Source organism: Equus asinus, unplaced genomic scaffold, assembly GCF_041296235.1.
Source record: "Equus asinus isolate D_3611 breed Donkey unplaced genomic scaffold, EquAss-T2T_v2 contig_378, whole genome shotgun sequence".
NCBI lineage: Eukaryota > Metazoa > Chordata > Mammalia > Perissodactyla > Equidae > Equus > Equus asinus.
Genome location: NW_027225047.1, coordinates 223,468 through 239,513, shown reverse-complemented (window position 1 = coordinate 239,513; position 16,046 = coordinate 223,468). Strand labels below are relative to the sequence as shown.

General features: G+C 39.3%; 1 long non-coding RNA gene across 1 annotated transcript; it reads left to right on the top strand.

Annotated features, from left to right (window-relative positions):
- The first annotated feature begins 29 nt into the window (after positions 1-29).
- LOC139043812 (uncharacterized) lies at positions 30-9,640 on the top strand. The gene is made up of 4 exons (XR_011500877.1): positions 30-246; positions 3,015-3,100; positions 3,806-3,948; positions 7,691-9,640. It is a non-coding gene; the product is annotated as an uncharacterized lncRNA (long non-coding RNA).
- Positions 9,641-16,046: the final 6,406 nt, after the last annotated feature.

Below are 16,046 nucleotides of genomic sequence, written 5' to 3'. Positions count from 1 at the left end.
CGGCCGTCTGCTGGAAGCCTCTGGAGGGCGGGCAGCCGGTACGAACGCCGTCCGTCGCCCATCCTTGAAGACTTCGCAATCGGTGGGAAAACACGGCAGAGAAATTTTTTTCCACAATCAAAAGAGAATTACCACCTTTAAACAGTCATACTTTTTCCTGTTTTAATCTAAAAACCCTTAAAACGACAAGAGTTGAAAGTTACTACCCAGCCCAGAAACAAAAGAATCTTGTGCTCCTTAGAAACTGTGAGTTTTAGGTTTTTCCTCTTTCTTTTTGTTTGAACTCCTGTTCCCATTGGCTGTAAGTTCCTAAAAGGTTGACTTAGGAAAAGAATTATTGAAGAATGGAAAAACTCACTTAGTAATGAGCTCAAACTTTTTTTAGCGAAAGTGGAAAAGTGATTCTGAATTCTTTCCCAGAAATAGTGCTTGGTTTTCCTTTGTTTTAAATATGTATCCCAGTAAAGTATTAACATTTTCTTTAGGCAATTTCATTTCCTTTCAGTCCTTTTCTTAGTTGATTTAAGAAGCATCAAGAATTATCTCCTTTCTCTCACCAAAAACATGACCTGCAGTTGCTAATAATTGTTCGTTGTTTAGGAGTAGAAAACACTATTGATTTAATAAAACTATTTTGGAAGGTAATTCGGCAATATCAAAAATTGGAAGGCGCATGTACCCTTTATGCGAGCAATTCTGCTTTTAAGAATGTATACATATATTTGAATGACTGTGCAAGGACATGTATATCAGGCTATCAGTTGCGGCATTGTTGACAGTAGCAAATGACTGAAAACACATTAAATGCCAATAAATATGTTAAGTGGTTGACATTGTCAAGGAAAATAATCCATAATCAATCTATAAATGAAAATTTGGGTGAGTTTATTCTGAGCTTAAATCTGAGGATTATAACCCAGGGCCTTTCTTCCCAAAGGAAGAAAGGGCACCAAAGAAGTGGGGTGCACAGAGTGGTTATATACCCCCAGAGAGGATGTTTCACATAGGATTGAAATGTCCCTTTTACCGTAGTCGCGAGACTGCTCTGTCCGCACAGCGATTGATGGAAACAGCAGGTAGGTCTTCTGTCTCAGTGAACGCAGCAGGGTGGCAGTCTGTTGTCTCCAGCTGAGTGGTAACAGGTGAGCTGGGTGGTCAAAGGTGAGTGCAGCAATCAGTTCCTAGCCTAAGGAAAGATGCTTATCCCTAAGGAAATGCCAATGTGGGGGGAAGTTGCACCTTTATCTCGAGGGCCTTTGTTCTTGCCACAGGAAATGTCTAAGCAGATATGCAATGCGTGCTCAACAGCCACAGTCAGGCCCTTTTGGAAAAAACAAGGTCAGGCCGAATTAGGTTTATACCAAATGGCTTGCTCATATACTCCAATATATCCTATTGCTTGCCATTTTTATTTGTCAAACACAAGCTGGGAATGTAGTCTCGCTTTCTGGTTGGAAAGAGGAGAGTGGATTTTGGTGGACTGCCATCAGCCTCTGCAACACTCTGACTACCTTAGATTTTCTCTGTAACCTAGGTTGCTTTTCCCTTCCTCTCATACATCTGTATTCTATTTGACACTCATCCATACTCAATTTTAGCAAGTTTCTTTTTTTATGAAGATGTCATAGACTTATTGAAGCTGAAAGGAACCTTAGAAATATTCTCATACAATTTTCTCATTTTGTGGATGGGACAATGGTGAATTACAAGATAAATGATTTTCTAGTGTGGCATAGCTTATAAATGGTGGAGTTGGACTGACCCAAGCCAGTACAGTTTCCATCTGCCACTGAACTCCTGTGTAACCATGACTAAAAGGAAAGGGACACTATGTCTGTAATCATTGCAGATAATTGTTGCAAGATTAAAGACTTGTGCTTTTGAAATTAAACACTGTTTATCTATTAAACAAAAATTACTCCTGTTGAAGGGGATGGAATGATATAAATATACATTGCAATTAATTTTATATGAAATTCATAAAGTAAGTGAGCACAGGTAAGTATTTCAAATTCATGTATATTTGTAATACCAGGAGCTCTCTGACCCCTAAAATTTGCACCATAATCAAGAACTGCCAAACACTATGTGAGGCCATGCCTCCCTCTGGAAGGACCACGGTGCCCTCTGCAGCTTTAGCAGAAATGAATACAGTTTGGGGGAAAAAATAATGAGAACACCAACATGCAAGTATGTGCAATTAACATGCCTCAGAAATTCACTTTACCTTCTTGAATTGAATGAAGATATTTATGTAAAGATCATATTTTAAGCAAAGTATACTACAGCCTGTATAGCAGGTACCTATTTATATAAAAAGATATGCAATACAGAAAAAGATACATATAGGTCCATATCTACAGATTAATTTGAGGGTAACACTCTAGGAAATGGCACAGTTGCCTTTGGCGAGACAAACTGGCACTCAGGGATCAGATGTGGGAATATTTACTTTTCACTGTGCTTCTTGTACTACTTAAATTTTTTATCATATGCATGTATTAATCTTTCAGGCAAGAAAAAAGTTAATCAACAAAAATTTTAATTACCACTTAGAGCAATAGCTTGCATCCAAATTTCAAGCCTCCCTCTCCAGAAGTTCCATAACTGAAGTTCTTTAATCTGTTCAAAACAAGACAACAGGCCCAAAATGGAGTCACTTATACTAAGCCCCACGTCATCAAACCAAGACTTAACTTAATTACAGGTTCAGCTTTCCCAGAGAAGGAACTTTACACCAGTCAACCAGGAATCACCCCACCAGCACTAGTTAGGTAATCTGCCTGATAGGCCCCTTCCATCCTCTAAAGGAAAGTGACTTTTCAATAACTAATTTGCTTGCCTAGTATAACTTCCTTGTCCCCACTCCCTTCAGCCTATAAAGGTTTTTCATCTTGTACAGCCCCTCGGGGCTCCTTTCTATGTGCTACATTGGATGCTGCCCAATTCAAATTGATTTTTGCTCAAATAAACTCTTAAAATTTTTAAGTATCCCTAAGTTTGTCTTTTAACAGTTCTGTACCTGTTGACAGTCCTGGTGTTAAATGAGGGAACTGAGGGAGACCCTGAAGGTGCCTGCCCCCGAGAAATGAGCAACCAGGTGGGTGTGTGTGGAGCCCCTTGAGCTCACTGCTTTCTCGCTGCCTCTGGAGGTGGTTATTAAGTCCTTCTGGGGTCCTAGCTCTGCAGCTCTTGCATTATGAGTTTTCAAACTTTATTTGAACATTTCTTTTTCCAGACTGGGTCTGGAAACTGACGGGAGTCAGATTGGGTCCGACTTACAAGCTGGGCGGTACAGGGGCGGGGGAGGGGGTGGCTGGCCCTGTTGTCCAGTGGTTGGGTTCACGCCTCCGCTTTGGCAGCCCAGGGTTTCTCGGTTCTGATCCTGGGCACGGCGGTGGCACTGCTGGTAGGGCCATGCTGAGGTGGCGTCCCACATGCCACAGCTGGAGGGACCTGCAGCTGAAGGTATACAAGTATGTACCGGGGGGCTTTGGGAAGAAAAAGGGAAAATAAAATCTAAAAAAAAAAAAAACCTGGGCTGGGTCTGGGTCTGGACTGGACGTGACTTAAGCTGGACTGGGTCCAGCGTGAGGCCTTGAGTGGATAAAATTTTCTTTCAAGGATGGGCAAGTAAGTTAACCTTGCCAAAGACAGTCTTGAATTATAGTGGCCATGGTGGAGAACTTTTAACCTAGCTAAGATTATCCATTTAGAAGATGCCCTGGTGAAAAAGGGGTCTCAGACAAACACAAAACACGAAGAGGGAAAATTATTTTTCCTCCTCTACTGTGTCTGGTACCAGGATGAGGCCTGCTGGGACACCCCACTCGCTCCAGAGCCTGCAGACAGGATCCAGGAAAACTGGTAGAAGCTGCCAAAGGGTGAGAATTCTTACCAAAGTCACCCTCCAGATCTCTATCTGTGGTGCCTGGTTGAGAGAGGAAGGTAAAATTTCACATTATTCCTTCTATTCCAAACTCAGATTGGCAGGACAAAACATTTGTAAGAATTAGATCTTGACTGAAAGTATGAATCTGCTTTCAGGTACCCATTGGTTGTTGATCCTTTCCCTCCCAGGGATAACTATTGCCTTATTGTTTGTCTCCTTTAGTGGCCAGAGAAATTGGCCTGGCAATCATCGGGTTGTGGACCCCTACAATAAGGCAAGACAGAAATGTAGGTTGCACTCCATCTGCAGCTAGATATGGCTGGATAGAAATATGGGTTGCACCCCATCTGCAGCTAGATATGGCTGGACAGAAATGTGGGTTGCACCCCATCTGCAGCTGGACATGGCTGGACAGAAATGTGGGTTGCACTCCACTTGCAGCTGGGATTCTACCCACTGTTGCCAGCTCTCAGGGGAATTATTTCTTTCTTGCTTTGATTATCTTGGAGAGTGGCTCTGGATCCTGAGAAGGTAGTATCTTTTTTTCCTCTTTGAGGACACCTCTTGTGTCCATGGAGTTGTTCAGTACTGCCAGGAATATTTACTATTTGCCCTGGCTGAAATCTGACAAGATATTCAAAAGGATTTTTTTAAGTATCTCTATGGTCAAAAGTTGGCCCAATAAGAAGCTGATATTTAGAGCCTGATAGAAAACAATTTTTTTAGGCCTTCTCCCCTAAGCTAGAATGAAACTATATACCCAGAGGGAAAGAAGAACATTCTGAAATCTTTGTGGAAGAATTTACTAAAATATTCCAAAGACACACAGCTCTAACTCTAGAACATAGGGATCTTTTGTTTTCCATCTTAGTTGATGATCTTCTCCCTGATATAAAGAAGCAAACTGAGGATAATGTGCTTGGTAGATGGGGTCCCTCCTTGATATTAATCTGGTTGCAATCCCATTCTCTGAGAAATTAAAAACAACCATACTTGTCTTACAAATTGAGTCTTTACAAGAACAGAAATGTGGATCTAGAAACAATTCAAAGCCCATCTCTCTTTTTTACCAATCCAAAACTCCGATATTCATCTCAGAAGGCTTGCAGATATTCTAAAGGATCTGGGCTTCAGAAACAAAAGTCCTTCTAAGTGGAACTTGTATTCTTTCTCTGTGCCTTTTGAAATGTAAATATTCTACCTGGTCTTCTCTAGGAACCAAGGTCATTCATATCAGAAGAAAGAAAAAGAAAAGGCAATTTTGAAAACTAGGCTTATTGAAAATCTCTTCCACAAATAATAGTAAAAAGCTTTAGCCATCTGAGCAGTTAATTTACTCCCTCTGCCAGAAACACAACTTGGATGAAACTGATTTTTTTATAAACTAGTGAGTCTTGCATTACCATACCTGTCTCTCAGCTAAAATTTTAAAATAAAAGCTAGGAGATCTTTGTTTGATCTGTTTGCGTGTTTATGTTTGTCTATGTATGTATGTTATAAATCTGTATTTTTTTCTACCTCCAGATGGTATTAATGAGGGTTTTAGGCTGGTTAATTTTAAAACTGAAGATGAGAAGCAGGCTCCGAGGAGCAGGAGTGGAGTTTGCTTGCCCTTTGTTGGGAAACATTTACATTTGTAAGGGAAACCTCCATCTGTAAAGATGCCTCCTCTCTGTGTCAGGAAGAAGGCAGGATGGCCTTATCTCTGGGAACTCTTAATGGGGAAGGCAAGGACTTAAGTTGGTTACTGTTTGGCAACCTCATGTAACTGATTTAGGGTGGTGGCTTCTGGCCTTTACTGAATCCGATTTGATTCTTATCTAAAAGTTGTGGGACCACCCAATGGCCAGACCCCACCTGCACTGATAACATTTTAACTTTTTTACATGTTCTTTCCTTTGTCTTGTAAAGAGATGGCTCACATACCTATGCCTTAAATTTAGCCTTACTCTCCACCCATGTTTGTAGCAGAAGTGGCAGCAGCAGCTCCTCTTGCCCATGGGTCCTGTCCCCACACAGCAGCTCTGACTGCCCATGGATCCTGTCCCCATGCTATTCCACACTATTCTCTAAATAAAAGAACACTACTGCCAGACCTTGAGAATCCAAGAAATCTTTCTTTCGACTCCTCGGCTCACCAACCCCGCATCGGTATTGCCAAAATTAATTTGTAAAGAGCTCTATTTAGTTGGCTTAAAGGCAAACAAGAGTTTATATAAATCAAGTGTACTCTCAAAAATATAGAAACTAACCCAAATGTTTTTCAATTTCATGTGATCTAGAATAATCTTCAGTAAATAAAAGCTAGTTTAAGTTTTTTGGTTTAATTAAAACAGGCATTTCTTGAGAGTTATCAGCATTAAATATAAAACTTTTATTCTACCTAGGTTTAGCAAAAGTCAAATAAGCTCATGTGCTCTCTGTTACAGAATTTGTCAGCAAGAAAGATAACTTAAGATGATGATTAGCTGTGTAATATCTTGTGAAGTTTTAATGACTAATCTAAGCATAATTTTTAGGAAGCAAATGAATTAAATAAATGTAATAAGATAAAAGTTTATAAGTGAACTTTTCAACAATAATTATTCTTTATAGTATATCTATTTAAAAATAGTTTCCAAAATCTTTTTTGGTAACTTGAAACCTTAAAGTTATACTGAAATATGTTAAATAATGGGTATTAATTGAACGTCTAGATCATTTCCAAATGAAATAAAATACTGAAACATTAATTACTGAACATAGGTTTATCCACTTTTGGCTTCCTTTTACAAAGTAACTAAAGATATTGTGGTCTATTAGCAAGGAATGTGTCACAATGTTTTGTGCCACATTGAAAAATTCATTGTGAGGAAGATAAACTTCCAGAAATTATGAAATGTGTTTACAAATTTGCCGACTCACAGAATGCTTGTGTAATAGTCCACAATTGCTTACTTCTAAGTTATCACTAGGAATAAAGGATTCTAAGGGCCAAGAATTCTAATAAATACATTTAATTAAAACTATTTAGAAATAACAAGAGTGGAAGAAAACAATGCATATGAAAAGTAGGTAAGGAAAGCAAAATGACTGATTGTTCCAGAACGAGAAAGAGGAAACAGCATAGGATAAAATCTGAATGGATATCAAAAGCTATAGGTTTGTAGAAAAAGGAATCTTGGGAAAGAAATTTTATGTGTTCGGCATGGATTTATTTAAGTTTTTTAACAATGAATTTTAATATCAAAAGTGCACTGGTGCAAAACTAGAATTTGGTTTCACTCTGTTAAGAGAACAAAGTTTTCTTAGACTATGGTCTGCCCTTGATAAGAGGTTGTGAAAGTTTTTGTTTTTTGGGTTTTTTTTGTTTGTTTGTTTTACCTTTTGGTTAAATCTAACTGGAAATCTTGAAAGCAAAGATTTTGTGTCTTACCAAAATGATTTACTGTGCTTCACATTGTCTTTATTAGGTTTTTGATTACTTAAGAAAACCCAATCTTCTCAATATTAAAAAAGCTAAGTTTTGTTTACAACTATGTAACCTTCTGTATTAGACTTTAAATTTTTCTATTGTCACTTTGGTGAAATGGATAATGAAGTGTTATTTCATAATGGTTTGTGATCCCAAGTCAATGGTTCAAACTTTTAGATGTTTTGACAACTTCCCCAAATCAGACTCTAAGTGGAATCTTTTTGAATGCAACATAACTTTGAAATTTCTCAGATGGCCCCTGGAAAAATCTCAAAAGATTTGTCTTTCACTTTGTAAAAGAGAGATATTAAACTAATAGGCTTATTTGGTATGTTAAATTACAGCAGAAGAGGGGCTGGCCCCATGGCCGAGTGGTTAAGTTCGCGCACTCTGCTGCAGGCAGCCCAGTGTTTCGTTGGTTCGAATCCTGGGCGCGGACATGGCACTGCTCATCAGACCACGCTGAGGCAGTGTCCCACATGCCACAACTAGAAGAACCCACAACGAAGAATATACAACTATGTACCGGGGGGCTTTGGGGAGAAAAAGGAAATAATAAAATCTTTAAAAAAAAAAATTACAGCAGAAGCATTGTCAAATAACAGATGATAAACACTCTTAGATTATATTCGTATGACACATGTTATTAATATGTGTTCTAGAAGCCATATGAAATTCCTAAAAATCTGATATGTCCTGGTATAATGTTATCAGTTGTAATTCCACTAATTGTCTTAAAATGTCGTAGGTCACAGACATAACAAAATTTCCTTGTCAATTCCATTATAATGAACTCTGATCAGATCTTTAACCATGGGGATTTTTAAGTCTTTTGTCATTTCCAAACAGATATTATTTTACTCTAATGCTTTTGCAAAAGGAAGATTCATGGAAAGGACCCTACCAAGTACTCTTGGACCATGACTCTGCTGCCAAATTACAAAGTGTCAAAACTTGGGTGCACATTTCACAACCGAAGAAAGCTCCACCTGACATCTGGTCCTGTGCAAATGCTGGAGACATCGAAATCAAACTAAGTAGGAAGAGCAGTGGCCAACATCGAGGTAGATGCTTCCTCCCAAGATGTCAGATCGAGAACGTCTCTTTCCAGTCCTCCTCCCCTCTCTGACCTTCCTTTTCCTAATTTTTACACCATGAATGTCTTTATTTTTGTTGTTGCGGTTGTTCACATTTTGTCTTGCTCTGGCCTGGAAAAATAATATCATTGTTCACACATCTCAGGCCACTGCAGAGGAGGGTACTCCCACCTCAACATGGCTGTTGGATTTGCCACAGTGGTGTTGACCCTGCCCTCACAAACTTCTCCCTGATTTCCAATGCCTCCATTTCTCGGGACAATCTGACTCCTTTCTCTATCATGCCAGACTCTCCAAACCTGGGGGTCCATTTCCCCGCTTCTGGTTAACAGCTCCAAACCCAGGGGACCTTGCTTCTAGGCTCTGTACAAAGAAAGGGACACAAGATAAAGGCAACCAGAATAAAACCACCCATGCAGTCTACAGTCCCTTAAGTTTTACTCACCTCCATGGCTGTCAACTTTCCAGTCCTGAGCCACAGACAAAAATTGGAATTGCCAGGAGGCATCCATGATTTAAAAAGTTCACTTCCTTCAGCAGATCTCTACTCCCCTGGCTAGGAGTAAGTGCAAATGAGGCTATGTTCAGGAAGCTCTCCTTAACTCTTGAAGATATTGCAATCCAGTCTAAATTAGATGATGCTTGATTCAAATCAATTTTTGCACAAATAAACTAAAAAATGTTAATGTGCCTCAGTTTATCTTTTAACAAATATCTTTGCCTTCCCTGACCACTCAATTTAAATTAAAGTATAGCTTCCTGAACTCTGTATTATCTCATTAGATACAGCATAGTATCTTCGCAATTTAGCTATGAAAAATTTGTCTATATTAGCCCACAGCTGATTAACCAAAACAAAACAAACGACACAGAAACAAACTCTTAGAAGCAGACAACAGATTAGTGATTATCAGAGGGGAAGGATGTGGGGGCAAAATGGGCAAAGGGGGTCAATTATATGGTGATGAATGGAAACTACACTTTTGGTGGTGAGCACGCTGTAGTATATACAGATGTGAAATTATTATGTTGTACACCTGAAACCTATACAATGTTATAAACCAATGTTATCGCAATAAAAAAGAATAAAAGTGGTGAGAGTGGGCATCCTTGTCTTGTTCCTTTTCTTAAAAGGATATCTTTCAGTTTTCACCATTGGGTATGATGTTAGCTGTGGGTTTGTCATATATGGTCTTTATTATGTTGAGGTACTTCCTTCTGTACCCATTTTATTCAGAATTTTTTTTTATCATAAATGGATGCTGAATCTTGTCAAATGTTTTCTCTGCATCTGTTGAGATGATCAAGGACTTTTATCCCTTAATTTATTAATGTGGTCTTTCATGTTGATTGATCTGCAGATTTTGAACCATCCCTGCATTCCTGGAATAAATCCCACTTGATTGAGCTGTATGATCCTTTTAATGTATTGTTGTATTCAGTTTGCTAATATTTTGGTAAGAATTTTTGCATGTATGTTCATCAGAGATACTGGCCTGTAATATTCTTTTTTGGTGGTGTCCCTGTCTGGTTTTGGTTTCAGGGTAATGTTGGCCTTTAAAATGAGTTAGGAAGCATTCCCTCCTCCTCAATTTTTTGGAAGAGTTTGAGAAGGATAAGCATTAAATCTTCCATGAATGTTTGGTAGAATTTACCAGTGAAGCCATCTGGTCCTGGACTTTTATTTTTTGTGAAGTTTTTCATTACCGTTTCAGTTTCCTTACTGGTGTTCTGTTTATTCAGATTTTCTATTTTTTTCATAGTTCAGTCACAGAAGGTTGTATGGTCTAAGAATTTATCCATTTCTTCTAGATTTTCTAATTTGTTGGTGTATAGCCGTTTGTAGTAGTCTCTTATGATCACTTCTATTTCTGTGGTATCAGTTACGGCTTCTCTTATTTCTGTTTTTATGTATTTGAGTCTTCTTTTCTTCTTAGTGAGTCTAGCTAAAAGTTTGTCAGTTTAGTTTATATTTTCAGAGAACCAACTCTTAATTTCACTGATTTTTTTAGTCTCTATTTCGTTTATTTCCCCTGTGATTGTTATTATTTCCTTCCTTCTGCTGATTTTGGACTTGACTTGTTCTTCTTTTTCTACTTCCTTTAGGTGTAAGGTTAGACTGTTTATTTGAGATTTTTCTTGTTTCTTGAGGTAGGTCCCTTTTTGCTGTAACCTACCCTCTTAGTACTGCTTTTGCTGCATCCCATAAATTTGGTATGTCTTATTTTCATTTTCACTTGTCTCTCTGTATTTTTTTATTTCTCCTTTGATTTCATCATTGACCTAATAGTTGTTCAGTAGGATGTTTGGTCTCCACATTTTTGTGATTTTTTTCAGTTTTCTTCTTGTAGTTGATTTCTAGTTTCATACTGTTGTGGTCAGAAAAACTGTGGCTTGGTATTATTTCAATCTTTTAAAATTTATTGAGACTTGTTTTGTCTCCCAACATATGTTTTATCCTTGAGAATTTTCCATGTGCACTTGAGAAGGATGCATATTCTGTTCCTTTTGGATGCAATGTTCTGTATATATTTATTAAGTCTATCTGGTCCAATGTGTCATTTAAGGCCAATGTTTCCTTGTTGACTCGCTACCTGGATGACCTATCCATTGATGCTAGTGGGGTATTAAAGAACCCTACTATTATATTGCTTTCAATTTCTCCCTTTAGTTCTGTCAATAGTTGTTTTATATATTTTGGTGCTCTCCCATTGAGTGCATAAATATTAATTAACGTTATATCTTCTTGAAGGAGTCTCCTTTATCACTATGTAATGTCCATCTTTGTCTCTTGTTACCTTTTTTAGCTTCAAGTCTATTTTGTCTGAAATAAGTATGGCTACACCTGCTTTCTTTTGGTTGCAATTTGCCTGGAGTATCTTCTTCCATTCCTTCATTTTGAGTTTATGCTTGTCTTTAGAGCTGAGATGGGTCTCCTGGAGGCAGCATATTGTTGGGTCTTGTTTTTTAATCCATCTAGCCACTCTTTGCCTTTTGATTGTGAATTCAATCTATTTACATTTAGGGTGATTATTGTTATATGAGGACTTACTACTGCTATTTTATCTTTTGTGTTCTGGTTGTTCTATATTTCCATTGTTTCTTTTCCCTTATGTTTCTGCTTGCCATTTTAGTTTGGTGGTTTTTTTGTGATGTGTTTCTCAGTTTCTCCTTTTGTTTGTATTTGTGTTTCTGCTCTAGATTTTTGTTTTGTGGTTACCATGAGGTTGTATACAATGTCTCAGAGATAAAATAGTCTTTTATCTGTTGATAACATCATATCTTGATTTGCCTATACAGGTTTTCCTCCTCCCCTTTTATGTTTTTGTTGTCTCAAATTATCTCTTTTTATGTTGTGAGTTCATTACCATATTGAAGTAGCTTTAGTTATTTTTAATGGTTTTTTCTCCTTTAACTTTTATGCTACATTAAGTGTTTAACACCCTATTCTGTAATAGCTTTGAAATTACCTGGTTCTCTCTATTTATCACCTTACTCAAAGTTTTACCTTTGCCTTTTCATTTCTGGTAGTAAAGCTCCTTTCAACAGTTCTTGTAAGGCAGGTCTAGTGGTGGTGAACTCTTTCAGCTTTCATTTGTCTGGGAAAGTCTTTATTTCTTCTTTATACCTGAAGGATAATTTTTCTGGATAGAGTATTCTTAGCTGACAGTTTTTATCTTTCAATATTTTGAATATATTGTTCCACTCTTTCTTGGCCTGTAGAGTTTCTGCTGAGAAATCTGATAGCCTAATGGGGGTTCCTCTGTAGGTTACTGTCTTTTCCTTGGCTGTCTTTAAAATTCTTTCTTTGTCCCTGTCTTTTGATAGTTTTAATATAACATGTCTTGGAGACAGTCCTTTTGTGTTGAGATATTTAAGTGTTCTATTAGCTTCACATACTTATATATCCAGTTCTTTCCCTAGGTTTGGGAAGTTCTCAGCTATTACTTCTTTTTTTTTTTCAAAGGTTTTACTTTTTTTCCTTTTTCTCTCCAAAGCCACGTGGTACACAGTTGTGTATTTCTAGTTGTAGGTCCTTCCAGCTGTGGCATGTGGGATGTCGCCCCAGCGTGGCCCAATGTGTGGCACAATGTCCGTGCCCAGGATCCGAACCAGCAAAACCCCAGGTTGCTGAAGCAGAGTGCGTGAACACAACCACTCAGCCATGGGGCTGGCCCTTCAGCTATTATTTCTTTAAGTAGGCTTTCTGCTCCCTTCTCCCTCTCTTCTCCTTCTGGGATACCCCTTATCCTTATGTTGCTTTTTCTAATAGAGTTGGATATTTCTCATAGAATTTCTTCACTTTTAAAAAATCTTAGTTCTCTCTCCTCTTCTACCTGCATCATTTCTAAGTTCTATTTTCAACGTCTCTAATTTTCCCTTCCACATGGTCTGCTCTATTTCCAGTGTTGTCTACTGTCTTTTTCATCTCATTTTTTGAGTTCTTCCACTCCAGAATTTCTGCTTGGTTCTTTTTTAGAATTTCAATCTCTTTGATGAAGTACTCCTTCTGTTTATTAATTTTATTTCTGAGTTCATTGAACTGTCTTTCTGAGTTTTCTTCTAGTTCACTGAGTTTCTTTATGACAGCTATTCAGAATTCTCTGTTGGTTAAATTACAATCTTCCATAACTTCAAGTTTGCTTTCTGGAGAATTGTCATTTTCTTTTTGTAATAACATGTCACCATAATTTTTCATGGTGCTTGAGGAGTTTTTCCTCTGCTGGTGCATTTGTAATAGTGAGTATCTTGCTTATTCAGGTAATGCTTTGTTCACTTTGATTCTGAGCTGCTTCTGGTTGTATTTGAGAACCGGTACTTTCACCCTCCACTGCCTCTGTTAGCAGTGTCCTTGGTGCCCTTGTTGTGCTGCTTGTGCCTCCGATGTTGCTGGTGGCTTGCTGCTGCTGGTGTCTTAGCAGTAGCAGGCATCACCACCAAGGTCCAGGCTGGCGTGTCCCTCTGCTGCTTCCAGTGTTACCTGGTTTGTGGGTTCTCCCCTGCAATGGGGGCAGGGAGAGAATGAGGCAGGAGCTGGGGACATGGGCACTTCTGCCACATCTGAAGTTGTTGGGTCCAGAGGTGCTACTGCCACAGGTGAGGGGCCAGGGTTCAGGCACTGCTCTAGCTGGAGGGGACTGGAGTCACAGGCTCCACTGCCATTTCTACCTGGCTCTTTGCAGATTCATGTGCCACTGTGACTAGGGGGGCTGGAGTCACTTGTGCTGCCTCTACTGCTGTTCCTGGGTTTTCTAGGGGTGCTGGCACCACCACTACTGGGGGTTCTGGGTTTGCAGGCATCATCGCCACTTCAAGTGGGCTGGGGTCACAGGTGCCACCACCAAGGGTAGGTCTATTTTCTAACTCAGTCCTCCTCTCCAAAGGAAACTATGTGTATTCTATGTATCTTTCCAGAAATTACATCAATACAAATTTATTGAGTGATTGAATAAGCAAAATTTTTAATTGAATGTTTACCATACCCCAAGAGTCTTTCTAAGTGCATGGAATAAGGAGTAAACAAAAACTATGTCTTTAACCTCATACAGGTGACACTCTAGTGGGAGGAGACAGATAATATATACACAAATAAATACATAGATATTATGTCTGAAAGTTATAATTTTTAAAAGAAAAAGAAGAGTAAAAAAACAGAAGTGGCAGACAAGAGAGTTGCTATTTTGTACTGAGTTCTGAGAAGGTGACATCTGAGTAGATACCAGAATTAAATGGAAGAAAAAAATTATGGCTATCTCAGGTAAGGGCCTAACAGGCAGAGAATAGCCAGTGCAAATCCTTTAATTAAGAGGGAGCCTGTCGGGCCAGCCCTGATGGCCTAGTGGTTAAAGTTCAGCATGCTCCACTTCAGCAGCCTGGGTTCGGTTCCTAGGTGTGGAACCACACCAGTCATCTGTCAGTGGCCATGTTTGGCGGTGGCTCATATAAAAAAAGAGGAAGATTGGCAACAGATGTTAGTTCAGGGTGAATCTTCCTCAGCAAAAAGAGAAGGAGACTGACTAGTATTCAAGAAAGTGCCAAGAGACCTGATGTGGCTGGAGTGGAGAGAACAAAAGGGAGAGTGGAGGTAAGGCCAGGGGGTAACAAGAGGCAGGGTTATGGTGAGGCTCGGGCGACAGTGAGACTGTGGGTTTATTCTGAGAAAAATTGGGATGGGTGGTCCTGGGCATCTTGAGAGAGGATTAACATGACCTAACTTTCATTGTTAAAGGATCATTCAAACTGGTGTGGTGAGAATAGACTGGCAGTGGGGGTGGGCAAAGATGGAAACATGGAGGTGAGTTCAGAGAGAGATGATGCTGTTTGAGATCAGATGGATAGCAGAAGTTGTGATAACTGGTCATATTCTGGAATATTCTCAAGGTAGCCACAACAGAATTCTCAGGTGCTTTGAAGGTGAACTTGGAGAGAAAGAAGTTAAGCAACAGGACTCCATCGTTTGTGGCCTGGGTAACCAGAAGGTTGGACTTGCCATCAATTAAGATGTAGAGAACTGTGGATTGAGCAGGGGAAAACTGTGGATTTGAGGGGAAGATCATGAATTTAGTATCAGACATTTTTAGTTCGCAGTATCTATTAGGTATCCAAGAAGGGAGAAATTAAGACCTGTTTGCTGATGTGACTGGTTTAATTGAACAGGGGAAATGATGATGCAAGAGAGAGAAGAGTATGCAGGAAGGGGTAGGATCCAGTGCACCGGTGGGGAGACTGTCAGAGTGGAAGACGGCTGTTCAACTTATTGCAAGCTAGAAGATGAGGGAAATGGGCACAGACAAGTGGGTGGGTAGACAGGCTGACAGGAGTCAGTGCAAAGTTTCTTCTGGCTGCTTCTACTTTCATAGTGAAATAGAAAGGAAAATCTTGTTGGAAGGAATTAGTGAATCCATTTTCACTCCCTTGCTTAAAATCTTCCATAGGCTTCCCTTCACCAATAGAATAACATACAAACATTTCATCATGGCCCACAAGGCCCCACAGGACCTGGCGCCATCTACCTCTCTCCACTGCCCAAAATGTTCCAGCTATGGGGGCCTTCTTCCTTCAGTGCCTCAGACACATGGCAAACTTACAAGCTTGGGTTCTTTGACTTACTTGTCCCTCTGTCTGGTAAGCCCTCTCTCCCACCTGCTAAGTTTGGCTAATTCTTATCATATAGGTCTCACCTCAAAGGTCCCCTCCCTCAGCCTTTCTTGAATACCCCATCTAAAGTGGCCTCTCTTCTCATCATGTTATTTTACTTACATGTTTATTCTGTATTGTCTGCTTCTTCCCACAAGAATGTGTTTCATAAGAAACTATCACCCTCACCCCACCTCCACCTTATCACTCTCTCTCTCCTCTGATCTGGCTTTTCCTCTTCTCACCACCACCTGATAGAGACAGAGATAGAGATAGGACTAGAGAGAGAGATTTGTGCACTATCCATCGCCCTCAGAGAATCATAGTTCTATGAGAGCAGGTGTTTTCTATTCTATTGACCAAGTGCCTCCTGAGCCTAAAATCACATCTGGCACATAGTACGTGCTCATTAAATATTTCTTGATGAACATAATTGGAAAATTAAGTGAAAAAACATATGTAGAGC